The sequence below is a fragment of the Sarcophilus harrisii genome, chromosome 1, assembly GCF_902635505.1.
Source record: "Sarcophilus harrisii chromosome 1, mSarHar1.11, whole genome shotgun sequence".
NCBI classification, from domain to species: domain Eukaryota; kingdom Metazoa; phylum Chordata; class Mammalia; order Dasyuromorphia; family Dasyuridae; genus Sarcophilus; species Sarcophilus harrisii.
The window spans coordinates 425773901-425793384 of record NC_045426.1 but is presented as its reverse complement, the minus strand read 5'-3'; positions in this window follow the sequence as shown (position 1 = coordinate 425793384).

Below are 19484 nucleotides of genomic sequence, written 5' to 3'. Positions count from 1 at the left end.
TGCGCCGATCTCCCCTGGCCCGGAACCAACCTTTTTGGCGAGACTGCAGATTTTCTTCGGCCAGTGAGTTGTTTTCTTTCTTATCTTTACGAATTGTAGCAGTCAAGACTATTTTTGAGGCTCAATATAATATTGATAAAGAGGGTAAGAGAAGAGCTTAGAAAGTCGCGTGTGTCTTCTCCGCCATCTTGGCTCCGCCCCCCCTAACTCTTTGTTAAAGTGGTGTTCTGCTTCCAGGATGAAACGTTTACTGTCTCAGCTTCAGCATTTCAGTCTAGCTATTTTTAGAAATGTTTCTAGGAACCTGTACATTTTTAGTTCTTCAAAGATGATATGATATAAAGAGAGATGAATTCTGCTCTCTTGACCTGTTTTCTAGTTCTGTGAGCAACTACTTTTTTTTGCACCACAACTATGATGAGTGCTCCTGCTCTACTGTATTCTACAAGCTCCGTTTTGCTTCTTGAACCAGAACTGCCCCCAAGGACTGCAATTCAGGTCAGAGTATGAGCAAAGCAACAGAGCCCTGCCCCCAATGCCAGGAAAGAATCACTTATAATTTTCTTCTGATTAATTGATTATTTTTCTTTCCTTTTCCCTCTCATTCCCTCTCCTTACACTCTTCTGAAAGAGAGAGAGTGGGGGGAGGGGAGAGAAAGGAAGAAAAGAAGGAAGGAAGGAAGAAAAAGAAAGAAAGGAAGAAAGAAAGGAAGGAAGGAAGGAAGAAAGAAAGAAAGAAAGAAAGAAAGAAAGAAAGAAAGAAAGAAAGAAAGAAAGAAAGAAAGAAAGAAAGAAAGAAAGAAAGAAAAGATAAGATACTTTTACTTACTGGGGGGTGGGGTGTGAAAAATGTGGTATCTCATAGTTTGCCCTAAATTCTGAGATAAAAGAAATGTACATTTAGTAGTTTCCTTGTCCATGAGAGATAGGATAGATTGTACTGCTTTGTTGTGACCTTCCAGGTCTAATTATCAGTCATTGAATAAATCTAGCATTTTCTTACTTTTACCTTGTGAGAGCAAACCTGTTAATATTGATTCTAATCAGAATTTTTATTAAAATAAAACAAGCGATAATTAATGTAAGGAAATATAAAGAACCCACTCAAAAATGACTAAGGAATTAAATGACTTTAAAGATTTTTGTCATACCACTCTTCTTTATATTCCTTTAGTGAATTTGAATTCTTTTGAAATAAAAATAGAGGTAATACAAGAGATCTATTTCATAATCCTAAAAATCTGTTAACTATGAATTGATTCTCCAACCTTGACTCTGGTCAAAATTGACAACAGATATCATGATCTTTTGGATAGATAGCATTGTGTTAATTATATCAACTGACAAAATATTGAAATGAAATCCACAGCAATGAAAAATATTGGTTTAACCATCTGTAATGAAGAAATAAAACAGATTAAAAGATGCATTTTATGCTATGACATTGACTGAACAGGCAATTCATTTAATCCATTTATATACATGCAATTATAAGGCAGTGGTGGGAAGTCATACCCCACTCCAATTCAGTTAATGTAACCATGTAATTTAGTCACAAATGATGAAGTTTAAGTGTGTTTTTTTTAATGTTAAGCTAATTAAAATTTTGGCCATATCCTGTGTCTTCTTTACATACTTAGAAATATTTTCTTTAATGAAATTAAAGGATATAACCTAATTGTACAAGCAATACCTTTGCAGGGGTTAAATTAGAATTTATGAGTGAGTGGTCATTTGTACTTCAAGCAGATGTTGGTACAGGAATTCAGTGACCTGAGCAAAAAAATATCACCTTTAAGCCTGAGGATTCTTGAGCAACAAAGAAGAGAGCCAGCTATGGATTAATATTAGAGTTAGCCCTGAAAAATAATATGGAATTGATGAGATGGCCAGACTCCAGAATCCAGTTGGGTAACTTACCTAGCAATGCTGCTATATTCTGGGGGATCATATGAAGACTCCATAAATATGGAAAAGTCTTCAAGTTCCTCTAGTACCAAGTGTTATTTAAGATGTCTTTGAAACACATGTATTATACATGCATTCCTTACTAAAAGGACTTGAAATTTAAGCCCACTCTTCCCCACTTACACTTTTTGTATTTGTGTAAGTGCACCCAGGTTAATTTGAGCAATATTTTATGGTGCCTATTTGTATTATATGATATGAGCAAAGCTCTTTGCTAAAAGTGAATTGGTCTATTAACTAATTGGCAATGGGAAGAATATCTGTAGGATCTTTGATTTATAGGTTTAGAAGTGAGTCTACAGGAGAATGAGGTTGTGTCTCAGAATGAATACAGACTGGTGAAAAATCAAGAAGTTGTGGGGCAGAACAGGGGTCCTTCTGATACAACCCAAGAAGATATGAAAAAAAGATGCTGGACAGGGGATTCCACTGAGTGAAGTTAAACACCTTTGGGCTAGTTCCATAGAAACATCAAGTGGGAGCCCTGGAGCTAGCTGCATTTGATTGAAGCCTCCACAGGAACCACAGAAACTTTTACCTTACTGAATTGTTTGTGTAGTTGGGGTTTAAGTCCAAGAAGATTGGGAAATCTCCAGCTGATCAGCAATTCCAGCCTCATAGAAACATACTATGAGAACAGGGAAGAAATAGGTGCATCTTCAGAGAAGGACAGTAAAATTTTTTTTTTAAAAAGCTTCTACTCTGAAGAATAACTTGACATGACTCCCTGCCCAGAAAGAATGTATAGAACTTTAAAAAGAATTTAAAAATCAAATGAGATACATTAAAGAAAAAATAAAGAATAAATCATTTGAGAAAAACAAGAAGATTATGAAAACAAAGTTAACCAAGTAGAAAAAGGCTTACAATCTCAAAGACTAAATAGCTCTTTGAAAATTAGAATTGATTAAGAGAAATCCAGTGAAGCTATGAGAGACCAAGAAACAACAAAACAGATTATGAAGGATAACAAAATAGAACAGAACATGAAACATCATATAAGAAAAATGACAGATCTGGAGAACAGATCAAGAAGGAGAAGGATTAAGAATATTTGGATTGCCTGAAAACTGTGAACAAAAAAAGAACCTTGATACAATAATGCAAGACATAATCCAAGAAAATTGTCCTGGAGTGATAGAATGTGAGAGAAAGGAGAAATAGAAAAAATCTATTGATTACACCTCAATGAGATCCTTTGTAAAAAACATAGTAATATTATTGGCAAATTACAAAACTCCCAGATTAAAGAAAAAAAATTTGCAAGAAACAAGAAAAAAACAATGCTGGAACTATAATAAGAATTGTACAGCCACCAAAAAAAAATCCCAGATTCCCAGATCCTGGAATTATATCTACTGACAATCAAAAGAACTAGGCTTATAGTAAAAATATTATATCCAGTAAATTTATCTATAATATTGAATGAGAAAAAAATGGACATTCAATGAACTTGCAGATTTTCAGGACTTTCTAACAACTAAACCTGAACTTAAAAGAAAATTTAACATATAAGAGTCAATAATAAAGATCAATTTCAAAGAATTCAATAAAAATTAATTCCCACTAATATGGGAAATATATGGCACATGTATAAATTGACATCAACAACAGGGCAGCTCAAAAGGAAGATTGGGGCACAGTTAAGGTAAAAATAGGAATTATGTCACACAAATGAGGTGCAGAGGAAGAATAGACACAATGGTATTAGAGGGTTGTAGAGGACTCATAGTTCTGGAAACCTAATCATATCAGGAATGGGTTAAATAGGCAAGACTGCTTATATACCATGAAGGGCATAGCATCTCCAAAATCTATAAAAAAATAAATGGGGAGGAATGAACAGACCAGGAAGCAAAGGATGAGGGAAGGAGACAAGGGAGGAATACATGGATGGGGGGAAGTTAAGTAATAGCAAGACAAATTTGGAGCAAAATTAAAGCAAAGAGTCATCAGGGATAGCAAAGATATGTGTGAGGATGCGTGTGTGTGTGTGTGTGTGTGTTTGTGTGTGTATTTATCTAAATATGTATACATAAATATATCCTTTCTTAACTAAAGTCTACTTGGTGGTGGGGGGAGATGAAAGGTGGGGAAAAAATAAAATAAAAAGGGTGTGCAGAAGAGAACAAAAGAACATTTTACAAGGAAGCAAAGTTGAATATTCATGAATATAATTTCATATATATATATATATGTGTGTGTGTATGTGTGTATGTGTGTGTGTATAATATTTTCCTGATGTTCTGCTGTGCACATGACAATGTTCTCTTTTGTTTTGTTTCGATTTATTTTGTGTTTTTCTTCTGTTTTTCTGCTTTTTTTATTCTGTTTTTTTTTAAATAAAATAAATTTTTGAAAAAGGGAAGAAATGAATTCATAGGACTGCCTTTATAATCTAAGATACTAAATTCTTTCCGATAACCCAACCAGCAAGAGTGAGTAAAATTGAAGAAATATCATAAGATTACTAGAAAAATATATACTTATGTTTTGAACATGTGATAAAAATATAGAATTAGGCCAGCCATGAAACTAAACATGTAGAAGATATAAGGCTGATTTGGAAAATTTTATAGGCTTTCAATAATAGTGTTTTATTTTTATTGTTTTATTTTTAAATACTATCTTTTTAATGCCAGTATTCAGTTTATGATGTTATATGTATGCCAGAAATTTAAATTACAATGGAGAGAAATAAGTTGAGAATGAGCAGTCTACATAATATTATCAAAGATATATGCAAGTAGTAGAATCATGTACACTGTGGAGAATGGCATGCTAAGGAGTCAGATCAATTATGAACTGAAATTAAGAACAGCATATGGCTAGCCTGTAATATTATAGAAATGACAGGAGGGTATCTTATATGTTGGGTGAATAATGTATGAAATACTTATAAAAAAGAAATAGGCAAGGAACGTATAAAAGATTTCTGCTTCAGGGTACCTAGCCAGAGTGGAGAGAAAAATACAGAGAGACAGAAAGAAACAGAAAGACACATAGACATAAATGCAGAGAAAGAGAGAGACAGACAGACAGACTGAGATGAGAGAAAGACAGAGAGCTAATTAGACTATCAAAATGTATCTTAAATTCCATGTAATATAAATGCATTATTTTAGATCATAATGTGAAATAGTAGGTAGTTCCCTTCATAATGTATGAATGTATGCTAAAAAAATCATCTTTAAATACTAATTATAGAACATGCTAATTGACACTGAATAATGTATAACTGACAAACTAGAAATAATTTTCTTGATTTTACATCAAGGAAAAAAAATTATCCATGAGACATTTATTGCAAGCACAATTTTTCTCCCTATGCACCTGTGCATTCCTAATGCATGTACACAGGTAACCTAGTCTTAGATATAATCTTTAACACCTTAGTGATTTGTCCATAAAATATACTGAAATAAATAGTTGTCTACACTCACTGTCTCAATATTCTTACTTCACCCTCACTGCTCAGTGCATTGCAATGTAGCGTTTGACATCACATCTTCTAGTTTCTATCGCCTATTCCTTATCAACATTCTTTTCACTTCTGAAATCAAGGTGTTTTGTTTTGTTTTGTTTTGGTTTTTTCTAAATCATAGGTCTCTTTGGCCCCTCTGGAGCTGTTAAACCTTATTATAATCTATTCCTCCTCTTTAATTCTCTCTTTACAGCTTTAAATAAATGATCTGAGGCTTCCATTGGACCATTCAGGTGATATAATGGGCAGACACTAGGCCCAGAATAAAGAAGATCTGAGTTCAACTATGGCCTCAGACCCTTACTAGCTGTTTGTCTCTTGGAAAATCATTCAGCCTCTTAGAGCCTCAATTTTCTCAACTGTATAATAAGTTGGAGAAGGAAATGGAGATACATTCCATTATCTTTATCAAGATAACCCCAAAGACCAAATGTGGTTACAAAGAGTCATACAACTAAAATAACTGAACAACAACAAGTTCTTATTATCCCCTATCCCTGAATTCAATTAGTGGTAAAATTTGCTAATTTTATTTCTTCAACATCACTCTCAGTTTTTTTCTTCAATCATACAAAAAAATTACCCTAGTTCATGTCATTATCACTTGTCAACTAACTTATTGCAATTGGTCTTCCCTATGCCCATTCATCTTCAACACAGCTGCTACTTCATTATTAAAATAATACTGATCCTACAATTACTTTTCTCCTCTTAATATTCATGTCTCCTAGTTTCCAGTAGAATAAAATAAAATATCCTTATACTCATATTTAAGAGCCTTCACAGTATCCCTCTTACCTATATAAAATCTTATTTGACTTTACATGTCATTTAACACATCATCTTAATCCAATTGAACTGATAACTGTTTTTGATAAACAATATCTTATTTCTGTATCTATCAGTTAATACAAGTAGTCTAAATAGAGAATAAAATCACTTTAGCCAGGAATACTTCAGTCTACACCACTCACCAGAGGCTAAAGGTGATGATTGTTTTTAGGAAAGTCTTCAAAGTTCAGTTTGATTATATGCTATTACATGAGTTTCATCTGTTAGTATTCTCTAGAATTAACTTTGTATAAATGTTACAATTTTTTTGGTATATAGTCAGACAATAAGGATTTAATAAATATTTACTCAGAGCCAGGGACTATGCTAAACCTTGAGATACAGACAAAAGACATTCTCTGCTCTCAAAGTGTTCACAATATATTAAGGCAGGCAACATGAAAACAACCTGTATTTGCAAGATAAATAGAGGGAAAATTGGAGATAATTTAACAGAGGCAAGGTGCTGCCTTTAAGAATGAATCAGAAAAATCTTGAGTGCAGAATTTTAAATAGGACTTGAAGGAAATCAAAAATTTGAGGAGATGAATAAGGAGGGTGAGAATACCAGGCAAAGCTCATACTCAGTTAAGATACCCAAAGCTGGAAGATTGTTGTAGAGAGAGAGTTGCAGTTTGGATTTTATTTTTTACAGTGAATTTTAAAGAGTACTCTGACCAATTTTTAGAGAACATATTGCCTATCCAACAGCTATTGTGCTGTTGATGCTATTGAAATGCTATATTGTCCATTGAGTGGCAGGAACAATAGAAATAGAATGCAATGCTTATGTAATGTGTGTAACCATCTTGTGTCCTATTAATGTGTGCTTTTTATAAGTCTTTAATTGAGGAAGAAATTTCCCCAAAAATTGAGCTTTCTAAATTTAAGTTCATTTGCCATAAGGAAGTATATTGTGGCTGTCTTTTAAGAGCTCATGGTATATGAGCCCTTTGATCTCAGAGGCAAGATGAATGAGATGGGAGACTCAGAGTGTGAAAGGTGCCTCTGTTTATTATGTTGTACAGCCTCATTGGTATAATTTTTCCAAGCATGATCAATGCATGAATAGTAGGCAATCCCTGATCACCATTCAGAGAAGCAGCTTGTGGGTTTTGCATATGCATGGTTTCTACCAATGGGAGGAGAGCCAATCCAGCAATTCAGCAGTTCAATCACAGATGAGAGACCCTGTTCAGGCATTCCTGTTCACATAGCCACTGGCTGTGACTCTCCAGTTCAACACTTGTTCCCATGATCACAAATCAATCTCTTTGCTTAACAAGGGTATTTCTGCGACATGGCAGAAAACTTATTGTGCATCAAAGGTTGAGTGGCCTTGGTACTTCCTCTTAGCAGGGTCCCATAAGTCAGCAGAAGTATTAACAAATTTTTCTCCTATAAGGGAGAGAAAAAAATAAGATTTGACATTGTATCTCTGTATTTTTTGGGATTGATATGAGAAGAGTAAACTTTAAAATACAACCCAACAAATAAAATTGAAATTTGATTAATTATTTTTTCTCATACTTTAAAATTGTCTCTTTCTGTCCTCTGAAATTGCCACCACTCTGGTGTAGATGGCCTTTTCAACAGTCACATAGGGAAGAAGAAATATGGAATGAGAGCAGAGATGGAAGTCTCAAATGGGCTTTTAAGAATGAGGGAGACAAAAATATATTAAAGATAATAGTGAGGCAACTAGGTGGTGCAGTAGATAGAGCACCAGCTCTTAAATCAGGAGGATCTAAGTTCAAATCTGGCTTCAGACACTTAATGCTTCCTAGTTGTTAAGTTCCTAACTTTCCTTGCCCTTCCTTAGCAAATCACTTAATCCCAATTGCCTCAGCAAAAAAATTAAAAAAAAAAGAAAGATAATAGGGAAGTACACAAGATAGTGAGAATTTTTTAAAAATATGATATAATAATGATGACAGAAGAAATGATGGATTCAAACACACAGAGATGATCATATTAGAAAAAAGATTACAGAAAATCATCCCCAGCATAATACACTATGACCAAGTAGGATTTATACCAGGAATGCAGGGCTGGTTCAATATTAGAAAAACTATTAGCATAATTGATTATATCAAAACCAAACTAACAAAAACAATATGATCATCTCAATAGATGCAGAAAAAGCATTTGATAAAATCCAACATCCATTCCTAATAAAAGCACTTGCGGGGATAGAAATAAATGGACTTTTCTTTAAAATAGTCAGGAGCATATATTTAAAACCATCAGTAAGCATCATATGCAATGGGGAAAAACTAGAACCTTTCCCAGTAAGATCTGAAGTGAAGCAAGGTTGCCCACTATCACCATTATTATTCAATATTGTACTAGAAACACTAGCCTAGGCAATAAGATTTGAGAAAGAGATTAAAGGAATTAGAGTGGGCAATGAGGAAACCAAATTATTGCTCTTTGCAGATGCTATGATGGTGTACTTAGAGACCCCCAGAGATTCTACTAAAAAGCTATTAGAAATAATTCATAACTTTAGCAAAGTTGCAGGATACAAAACAAATCCCCATAAATCCTCAGCATTTTTATACGTCACCAACAAAACCCAACAGCAAAAGATACAAAGAGAAATTTCATTCAAAATAACTGTTGACAGCATAAAATATTTGGGAATCTATCTACCAAAGGAAAGTCAGGAATTATATGAGCAAAATTACAAAAATCTTTCCACACAAATAAAGTCAGGTTGAAATAATTGGAAAAATATTAAGTGCTCTTGGATAGGCCGAGCGAATATGATAAAGATGACAATACTACTAAACTAATCTATTTATTGTGCTATACCAATCAGACTCCCAAGAAAATATTTTAATGATCTAAAAAAAAAAAATTCATATGGAAGAACAAAAGGTTGAGAATCTCAAGGGAATTAATGAAAAAAAAAATCAAAATGAAGGTGGCCTAACTATACCTGATCTAAAACTATATTATAAAGCAGCAGTCACCAAAACCATTTGGTATTGGCTAAGAAATACACTAGTTGATCAGTGGAATAGGTTATGTTCACAAGACAAAATAGTCAACTATAGCAATCTAGTGTTTGACAAACCCAAAGATCCTGACTTTTGGGAAAAGAATTCATTATTTGACAAAAACTGCTGGGGTAACTGGAAATTAGTATGGCAGAAATTAGGCATGGACCCACACTTAACACCATATACCAAGATAAGATCAAAATGGGTCCATGATTTAGGCATAAAGAATGAGATTATAAATAAATTAGATGAACTTACTTAAGTTTATTGTTAGTTTATCTCTCTATATAGATAGTTTATCTTTCTATATAGATAGTTTATCTCTCAGACTTGTGGAGGAGGAAGAAATTTGTGACCAAAGGTGAACTAGAGACCATTATTGATCACAAAATAGAAAATTTTGATTACATCAAATTAAAAAGCATTTGTAAAAACAAAACTAATGCAAACAAGATTAGAAGGGAAGCAACAAACTAGGAAAACATCTTCACAGTTAAAGGTTCTGATAAAGGCCTCATTTCCAAAATATATAGAGAATTCTCCAATTGATAAATGGTCAAAGGCTATGAACAGATAATTTTCAGATGATGAAAATGAAACTATTTCCACTCATATGAAAGTATTCCAAATCACTATTGATCAGAGAAATGCAAATTAAGACAATTCTGAGATACCACTACACACCATCAGATTGGCTAAGATGACAGGAAAAAATTATGATGAATGTTGGAGGGGATGTGAGAAAACTGGGACACTGATTGGTGGAGTTATGAATGAATCCAACCATTTTGGAGAGCCATGTGGAATTATGCCCAAAAAGTTATCAAACTGTGCCTACCCTTTGATCCAGCAGTGCTACTACTGGGCTTATACCCCAAAGAGATACTAAAGAAGGGAAAGGGACCTGTATGTGCCAAAATGTTTGAGCCAGTCCTGTTTGTAGTGGCTAGAAACTGGAAAATGAATGGATGCCCATAAATTGCAGAATGGTTGGGTAAATTGTAGTATATGAATGTCATGGAATATTATTGTTCTGTAAGAAATGACCAGCAGGATGAATATAGAGAGGCTTGGAGAGAATTACATGAACTGATGCTAAGTGAAATGAGCAGAACCAGGAGATTATTATATACTTCAACAACGATACTGTATGAAGATGTATCCTGATAGAAGTGGATTTCTTCAACAAAGAAAAGATCTAATTCAGTTCCAATTGATCAGTGATGGACAGAAGCAGCTACACCCAAAGAAAGAACACTGGGAGATGAATGTAAACTGTTTGCATTTTTGTTTTTCTTCCGGTTATTTTTATCTTCTGAATCCAATTCTTCCTGTGCAACAAGAAAACTGTTCAGTTCTGCACACATATATTGTATCTAGGATATACTGTGACATATTGAACATATATATATATAAGACTGCTTGCCATCTGGGGGAGGGGGTGAAGGGAGGGAGGGGAAAAATCGGAACAGAAGTGAGTGCAAGGGATAATGCTGTAAAAAATTATCCTGGCATGGGTTCTGTCAATAAAAAGTTATAACTATTAAAAAAAAAAAAGAAAGAAAGAAAGAAATGAATAATGAACAAGTTGTGTCATATGATTTTGAGGGCATATTATTTTGCTAAAAGAAAAATCATGTGCATGATTTCAGAGAAAAGCAAACAAATATGTCGAGACCCATAGAAATGCCAAATGAAGTGAGAAGAAGCAGGATATCATCATGCAGAATAATAACAATTTTGAAATGATGGTCAACTATGAAAATGTTGTCTACTCTGATGAAAAATACAATGATCCAAAAGAATTTCAAAGTACATCCACATTCAGAGAGAGAAGAGGAAGTCTGAATGCAAATTGAAGTATATTTTTCTAACTTTATTTTTCTTTTTTTTTAATATTATGACTAATATGGAAATATGTTTTTGCATGATTTCACATATATAATTGATATTATATTCCTTGCTTTCTTAGTGTGTGGGAAAGAGGTGGGAGGAATATAAGAATTTGGAACTCAGATTTTTAAAAGAAAAGAATATTTAAAATAAGTACATAATGATTATAAAAAAGTTTCCTAAGGCTAACAAAATTATTCTCAATTTATAATCTTGAAAGGAAACACACTACTCATGGCATTGATATTAGATAATTACACACCACTCATTACAGTGGTAGAATTGGGTTCCAGGCTATTTCTTTCTATGACACAATAATTGGGTAAGTCACTTGATCTCTCTAAATGTCACTTTCTTTATCTGAGAAATGAGTGTACTATTTCACTAAGCATTTGGGATAGGAAGAAAAGAAAAATAAAAACAAAATCTAAACAAAACAGAAAGTAATGCAAAAAAAAATTAAGCTTATTCATTGTATTACCTATACATTGGATGATTTTTTTATGCCTCACATTGTCAGAATCAAATAAGCTAATACCTATAAAACACTGTGCAAACATGACATGAACATCATAAATTATTATTCATTATGTTTTATGAAGGGAGTATCCTTATTGATTAAACAACATATCTTCCCAAATGTCAGTCATTCAAAGTAATGTGAAAGAAATTTTCCAAATGAAAAATGGAATTCCTATGAGGTTAATATTTTTATTCACAAATTTGAGACATTGAAAATTAAATATCATTCCTATTCCAAGGATAAGGAAGCTTAAAACTCAAATATAACAAAACCAATCTTAAAGACTCATCAAGTACACACACACACACACACACACACACACACATATACACACACACGTAACCAAATATATATTAAACATGCAATTTTCTATATATATTTCCATAATTATCATGCTGCACAATAAAATCAGATCTAAAAGGGAAAAAAATGGGAAAGAAAACAAAATGCAAGCAAAAAAAAAGGTGAAAATATTACATTGTGATCCACACTCCCCTTTCACAGTCCTCTTTCTGGAAGCAGATGGCTTTCTCCATCACAAGACCATTGAAACTGGCCTGAATCATCTCATTATTGAAAAGAATCACAGCCATCAGGATTGATCATCACCTAATCTTGTTACTGTGTACAATGTTCTCTTGATTCTACTCACTTTGATGGGGAGAACCCAGAAACTGTCCTCTGACTCTGCAGGGGAAGTCATGGTATGAACTCTTGAGAAACTCTCCTTGAACTCTTGAGAAATTCTCCTCTGGGAGAGGCCCCCCTCAAGGAATCAAGAGAAAGTGGCTTTATTCTGTTATCTTGGTGACTAGCTGCCCCCTCTATTGATTTGAAAATTAGTCCAGAAGCACTCCTACTTAACTAGAACTTAAGTTATCTTATTCAATTCAAAACCTAGGTTTGGGGCCAGTGACAACATTGAAGGAATTTCATTCAATTGATCTCTTATAAAAAAGGCAATTTTAGACTCATAACTTGCAGATGCCCAAAGCAGGACTATCTATGCCTTGTCAAACTATGCTTGTCTCTCCTTGGAGTAGCTGCCTGCCAGGACCCCTGCCCACTGTGAAGACATTTTCTTTTCATCTATAATCCCTCTTTATTTCTCTGCCAGGACTGATTTCTCAATGTCAATAAAACTTCCTTTTTGTCACTATGTGGTTCAGACACCATTTAATAAAAAAGCTAGAGAGATCTCTAGAAGCAAAGCAAAGTTCTCCCGAGAATCGATGTCCCACCTATCGAGCAGACAATCGAAGGGAGGAAGCATTGTAGGGGGCAGGATCAACACTTTTAATCCCTAACGCAAATACCCCCTCCTACCACTGACCCTCATCCTTATTGTCTGAGGATTTTACATTCTAAACACGAGAACTACCCAAGAAATTGAACTTGACCAATAAATACATAGTTGCCCATATTTGACTGAAACAGAAAGGCATTGATGTCATAGGAGGATAACAAGAAGGGGACTTAAGTATGCCTTTGACTTAATGCTTAAAATCCTTCAGGCCTACTCAAACTTTGAAATAAATGAAGCCTTACACACATGTCTTGAAAGATCTCACCTCATCTTATTCACCACTAATATTTTGGATTTATGAATTCTTTCACATTGAACCTGCGCCAACCAGAAGGGGATTCTCACACCTCAACTCTCTGCACTAACACTAACCACATCAACTTCACTTAGCATCAGTTCATGTTAAGTTTCTCTAGGCCTCTCTGAAATCACACTGCTGATCATTTTTTATAGAACAATAATATTTCATAACATTCTAATATCATAACTTTTTCAGCCATTCTTCAATTGATGGGCATCCACTCAGTTTCCAGTTTCTTGCCAATACAAAAAGGACTGCTACACATGTGTATCCTTTCCTCTTTTTATGATCGCTTTAGGATACAGCCCAAGAGACACAGTGCTGGATCAAAGCTTATGCACAGTTTAAAAGCCCTTTGGGCATAGTTCCATAAAATGAAATAGTTTTAAGTAAAAACAAAACACATCAATAACATTTTTTTGAAAAAAAAGTGAAAGGAAAGACTTGCATCTTATTATAGTGATCTAGTTGTCTATCAAAAGAATATAATCAATGTTGTGCCAAAGTTCCCTTTTGATGTCCTGACCTAGTTTCCCTAATTGTCCCATTTACTTATTCTGCCTCAGGTTATAACCTTTCCCTCTTAATGTTTGATGAGAAAAAGATCTACCTCAGTTGTTCTGCCCCAAAACCCCAGGCTATAATCATTCCCTCTTAAATGGTTGAGATAAAGGTTTTATATCTTTAGGTTATAGACATTCCTTCTTAATGTTTGACAGGATAAAGGTGTATCCATTTTAGATGTCATTAGAATATCAGTAGCCTCTCCAGTACCTCCCTCCATTGTGTCATCCCAGGTACCTCCCCCATTATGTCATTGTTCTTGTTATCCTATAAAAAAGCTTGCTCTGTGATACTTAGGGCTGGACTCTTTGAGATGATAGTCTTATCCAGCTCTGGCACTAACATGGATCCATTGGTTCCAGTATCTCTCTCTATTTAATAAACTATTGAATTGGTCTCTAATTTCTGTCTTGCTCAGTTTCTTTGGCATTACATTTAAGATAAAAGCCCGGGGGACACAGTGCTGGATCAAAGCTTATGCACAGTTTAATAGTCCTTTGGCCATAGTTTCATAAAATGAAATAATTTCTTGAAAATGAAATAGTAAAAACAAGACACATCAATAACATTTTTTGAAAAAAAGTAGAGAAGAGAAAGACTTGCATCTTATTAGTGATCTAGTTGTCTATCAAAAGAATACAATCAGTTGTTAGTATTACAAGGAACATTCTCTTCTGAATATTTCCCTCTTTGAGAAGTATATTTAGAAAACAATGGATTAAGTTGAACAAACAAGGATTTACACTTCCTTTGGTTATCCACAGGTAATTGTTGAGGGATGAGATACCCTAAGAGCTTGGGTGTCCTCAGGTCAGTATCACAGATACTGTAAAAGAATTCACAGTCTCATTCTCCAAGTTAAGTTGGCAAAAAAAGGTTCATTTTGACACTGAGAATTCTCAGCTGGATAAGTTCCTAATTGGAAAATAGAAAATGACTAAGAAACATCATATAACTTTATCCAGTCTGTATAGCCTAAGTCTAAGAAGTACATGTTGATTCTATGACCTGAGGCAATCTCTAGATGAATTAAGGGTGTTGGGCTAGGGAGTAATTTCCAGATGAATTAAGGGTGAATTAATCTCCAGGTGAATTAAGGATGGTGATTATCCTAGGAGTTTCCTGAGGAAAGAAGCTAAGGAGTGGTCAGAATTCAGAGATTTATCTGAGACAGATTCCAAGGCCAGAAAATTCAGGGTTTCCTGACACCCACATCCTTGATCAAAGAATTATATTGCATCATTACCTCTTTCCTTAAGACTCAACTCAGATTATGCTCCCATCAAGAGAATATTGTAAGTTTCTGATTGCATTTTGATGATAGTCTCTGTCTTTTCCCAAAGATGTTAGTTATAGCATACGAAGATTAGCAATGTAACAACTCTCAATTTAACAAAATTCCTATCTCATAGAAGACAATCCACAGAGAATGCATGAGGCCAAGAACCTATTGACATATAGAATTTATAAATCATTCAGCATCCTAGTTTGGCAAGTGAAACACAGTTTTCCAGCAGGAAAATACCTTGGCATTGTGATAAATCTTTTACTTTAACAACAGCATTGTAAACAGTCACCTCAAGAGTAATACAACATTATGATTTACTCTACTTTTGGATGATAAGCCTTTTGGAAATTACTAAACAAGATATATATTTCTGATGAGGGTGGAAGATGAAACTCCAGATCTTTGATAGTTGGGCCTGCTTTTGATAGCAGGAAGTGACATTATTTGGAGTAAAGCCAGAATTTTACAATCCAAGTTACTCCCTAAGGCAAGCAGGAAGGAGGAGTGATTATTTTGACCTTTTAATCTTAATTGAGCCTTTTGTTCTTTAAATAGACTTTTATTACAGTCCCTTTTTAGCTGGAGGCTTCTGGTTGAATTCTCAGCTGAATTCTTTGCATTGACAAAACCAACTTGGTTATTTAATCCTTTATTACTTTAGCATTTCTGATCAGAATACCAAAATATGATGTCAAAACCTGAGATTATTTTTTTTTCTTATAAAAAATCTATCTGTATCTCTTTTTCCTTGCTAAAAACACAGTATGAATTTAGCCTTCTGTTAGTAGTGTATTAAAATCTTTTCTTATTGATTTGAAAAAGGTTTAAGCCTTTAAATACTTTTTGGGACACTATGATACCAGTCCCTAATCCCAACAAAATTTTGGGATCCAACACTTCTGAAAACCAATATTTTCAACTGAAACCAACTATCAGAAGAATTAATAATGATCAGTAGCAATGATCATTTACTTATTTCTCCTTCTCAGTGTTGTGCCATAGTTCCCTTTTATTGTCCTGATGCAGTTTCCCTAATTTTCCTGACCCAATTTCCCTAAATTGTTCTGCCTAAGTTCTCTCTTAATCATCAGAATGTTTGATAGGATAAAGATCTTACATTTTAGACATCATTAGAATATCAGGTGCCACTCCCATCCCGATTAATTAGATTATCAGTTGCCTCCCCCCATTATGTCATTGTTCTTGTTACCTTATAAAAGAATCTTTGTATCCAACATTTGTTGCTGGATTCTTGGAGATGATAGTCTCATTCAGCCCTGGGACCAAACCATGAATCCATTTGGTCCCACTAAATCTCTCCCTTTCAAATAAAACATTAAAAACTCTCTAATCTCTATCTTGCCTCAATTTTCTCCAGCATTACATCAACACCAGGAGTAAGTTATTGTAGTTGACTCAATTAAGCATTTCTGATTCTTTGTGAACGAGATGAGGTGAGATCTCCCAAAACAGTTGTGAAAATTGAGTAAGACTTCATCTACTTCAGAGTTGGAGTAGGCCTGAAGGTCTTTGAGCATTGACTCAAGAGCATACCTAAGTACCCTTCCTGCTAGAATCCCATGACATCATTATCTCCCTATTTTGATCAAACATGGGCAACTATGTACTTCTTGGTTAAGTTCAATTTCTTGGATAGTTCCCATGTTTAGAATGTAAGACCCTCAGCCAATGAGGATGATAGTTAGTGGTGGGAGGGGTATTTGAATTAGGGACTATTTAAAATGTCAAACCTGTCCCAAAAGTTGTCTCCTCTTTTTGATTGCTAGGGAGGGATGCCCAATTATCGTGAGAACCTACAATAAACTTTTGCTTTTCTCTTAGAGATCTCTTCAGCTTTTTTATTAAATGGTGACCACTCAGCAATTTAAGCCATACATTTGTGACTCCATTTGTGATTTTCTTGGCAAAAATACTGGAATGGGAGGGAGAATTCTGGGAAGCTCTTCAGATTTCCCTCACAAACAGAACAAATTTGTGCCTCAGGGCTAACAAAGAATGGTGGAACACAAAGAAGAGTTAGGGTAGAACAGGTGGTCTTCCTTAGATAACCCAAAATGACCAAAAGGAAGACTCCAGGCTGAGGATTAACCAGTGTGAAGTGCAAAAGCTTCCAGACTAGCTTCCATAGAAATAGCAAGTGGGAACCTCTGAGACTAAATGCCCAGCTTTGTTTCACTAAAGTCTGATCTTTGGATGTAATACTTACTGAGTTCTTTTGCAATGAAAGTTGTTTATCTTTTGAGAATACTAGATTTCATGTAGTCCATAAGAGTGTACATAATTCACATACTCATGCTGAATGGAATCATCTTTGCAAAAAGTACTCAGCAGAAACAATCAAAAGGATGATTTAAGAGAGGCCTGGAAAGACTTACATGAACTGATGCTAAGTGAAATGAGCAGAACAAGGGGATCATTGTTCATAGCAACAGCAAGATTATACAATGATCAATTCTGATAAACATGACTTTTTTTTTTTCCAACAATGAGATCATTGATGCTAGTTCCAATGATCTTGAGATGAAGAAAGCCACCATATACACCCAGAGAGCAAACTGGGAACTAAGTGTGGATTACAACATAACATTCTCATTCTTTCTGATATCGTTCACTTGGATTTTCTTTTTTTTTTCTTTCTTTCTTTTTTTTTTTTTTTTTTTTTTTTTTTTTTTGCTAAGCCAATTAAGGGTAAATGACTTGTCTAGGCTGACACAGCTAGAAAGTGTTAAATGTCTGAGGCCACATTTGAACTCAGGTCCTCCTGACTTTAGGTCTGGTGCTCTATCCACTGCACCACCTAGTTGCCCCACATTTTATTTTCTTCCTAATTTTCTTTCTTTTTTGATCTGATTTTTCAGCTGCAACAAGAGAATTGCATAAATATGTTTATATATATATATATATATATATATATATATATTAGATTTAACATATATTTTAACATGTATAATATATATTGAATTGCTTTCCATGTAGGGTGAAGGAGGGGAAATTTTGAAATGGAAGGCTATGCAAGGGTCAGTATTGAAAAATTATCCATGCATATGTTACAAAATAAAAAGGTTTAAAAATAAGATAAAATAAATATTTTTAAAAGTTCAATTGGTGAAATGCAAAAGGAGATAAAAAACTAAAGAAAAAAAATCTATTAAAAATTAGAATTGAAAAAATGAAAGTGAATAAGTCAATGAAACATCAAGAATCAGTCAAATAAAATTTTAAAAAATGAAAAAAATAGAAGAAAATGTAAAATACCCTATTAAAAATAAAAGTGTCCTGGAAAATAGATCCAGGAGAGATAATTTAAGAAATATTGATCTACCTGAAAACCATGAAAAACAGAGCCTAGATAACATCATTCAAGAAAACCATCAAGAAAAACTAACCTGAAGTCCTTGAACCAGAAGGTAAAATGGCCATTGAAAAAAAAAATTCACCAATATTTTAAAAGAGAATTGAAAATGGAAACTCTAAGGAATATTGTAATTAAATTTCACTATTATCTGATCAAGGAGAAAATATTGCAAATAGCCAGTAAGAAACAAGTCAAATATTGAGGAGCCACAATCAGGATTGCCCAGGACCTAACAGCTTCCACTTTAAAGGATTGAAGGGCATGGAAACTGATATTCCAAAGGAAAGAAGAAGTTGGATTATGGCCAAGAATCAACTTTCCATTATCTTTCAGGGAAAAAGATGAATATTCAATGAAACAGCTAAATTCTATTAACTTATTGTTGAAAACACAAGAGCTGAACAGCAAATTTAATCTTAAATGCAGAATTCAAGAGAATCATAAAAATGTAAAAAGGAAAGAAAAAATAACTTTTTTAACGTTAAAAAATTTACATCTATATATTGGACAGATGATATGGTTAAATCTTAAGAACTGTATCTCTGTTATGAGTATACATAGAAAGTGTAGGTCTAATTTGATTTTATTGTGAAAATATAAAAAAAGAAGTTATGAGTAGAAAGGGGATTGTACTCCAAGAAGAAGGAAATGGAGGTAAAATGGGATAAATTACACCTCATGAAGAGACAAAAAAAGACCTATTAAAATTAAAAAAGAAGGGAGAGGGATAACCATTGTGTAAACCTTACTCTCACTGAATTTGTCTCCAAGAGAGACTATCAGTCATATTTAGCTTCACAAAATAATTTGTCTCACCCTATAGAAAAGTAGGAGGAGAAGGGGAAAGGAAAGAGAGAAAGTAATAGAAGAGAGAACAGAAGTAACAGGGAAAGGGATAAGAAAGGGGGAGAGGCCAAAAAGGAGGAGGGCTGCTTAATACAA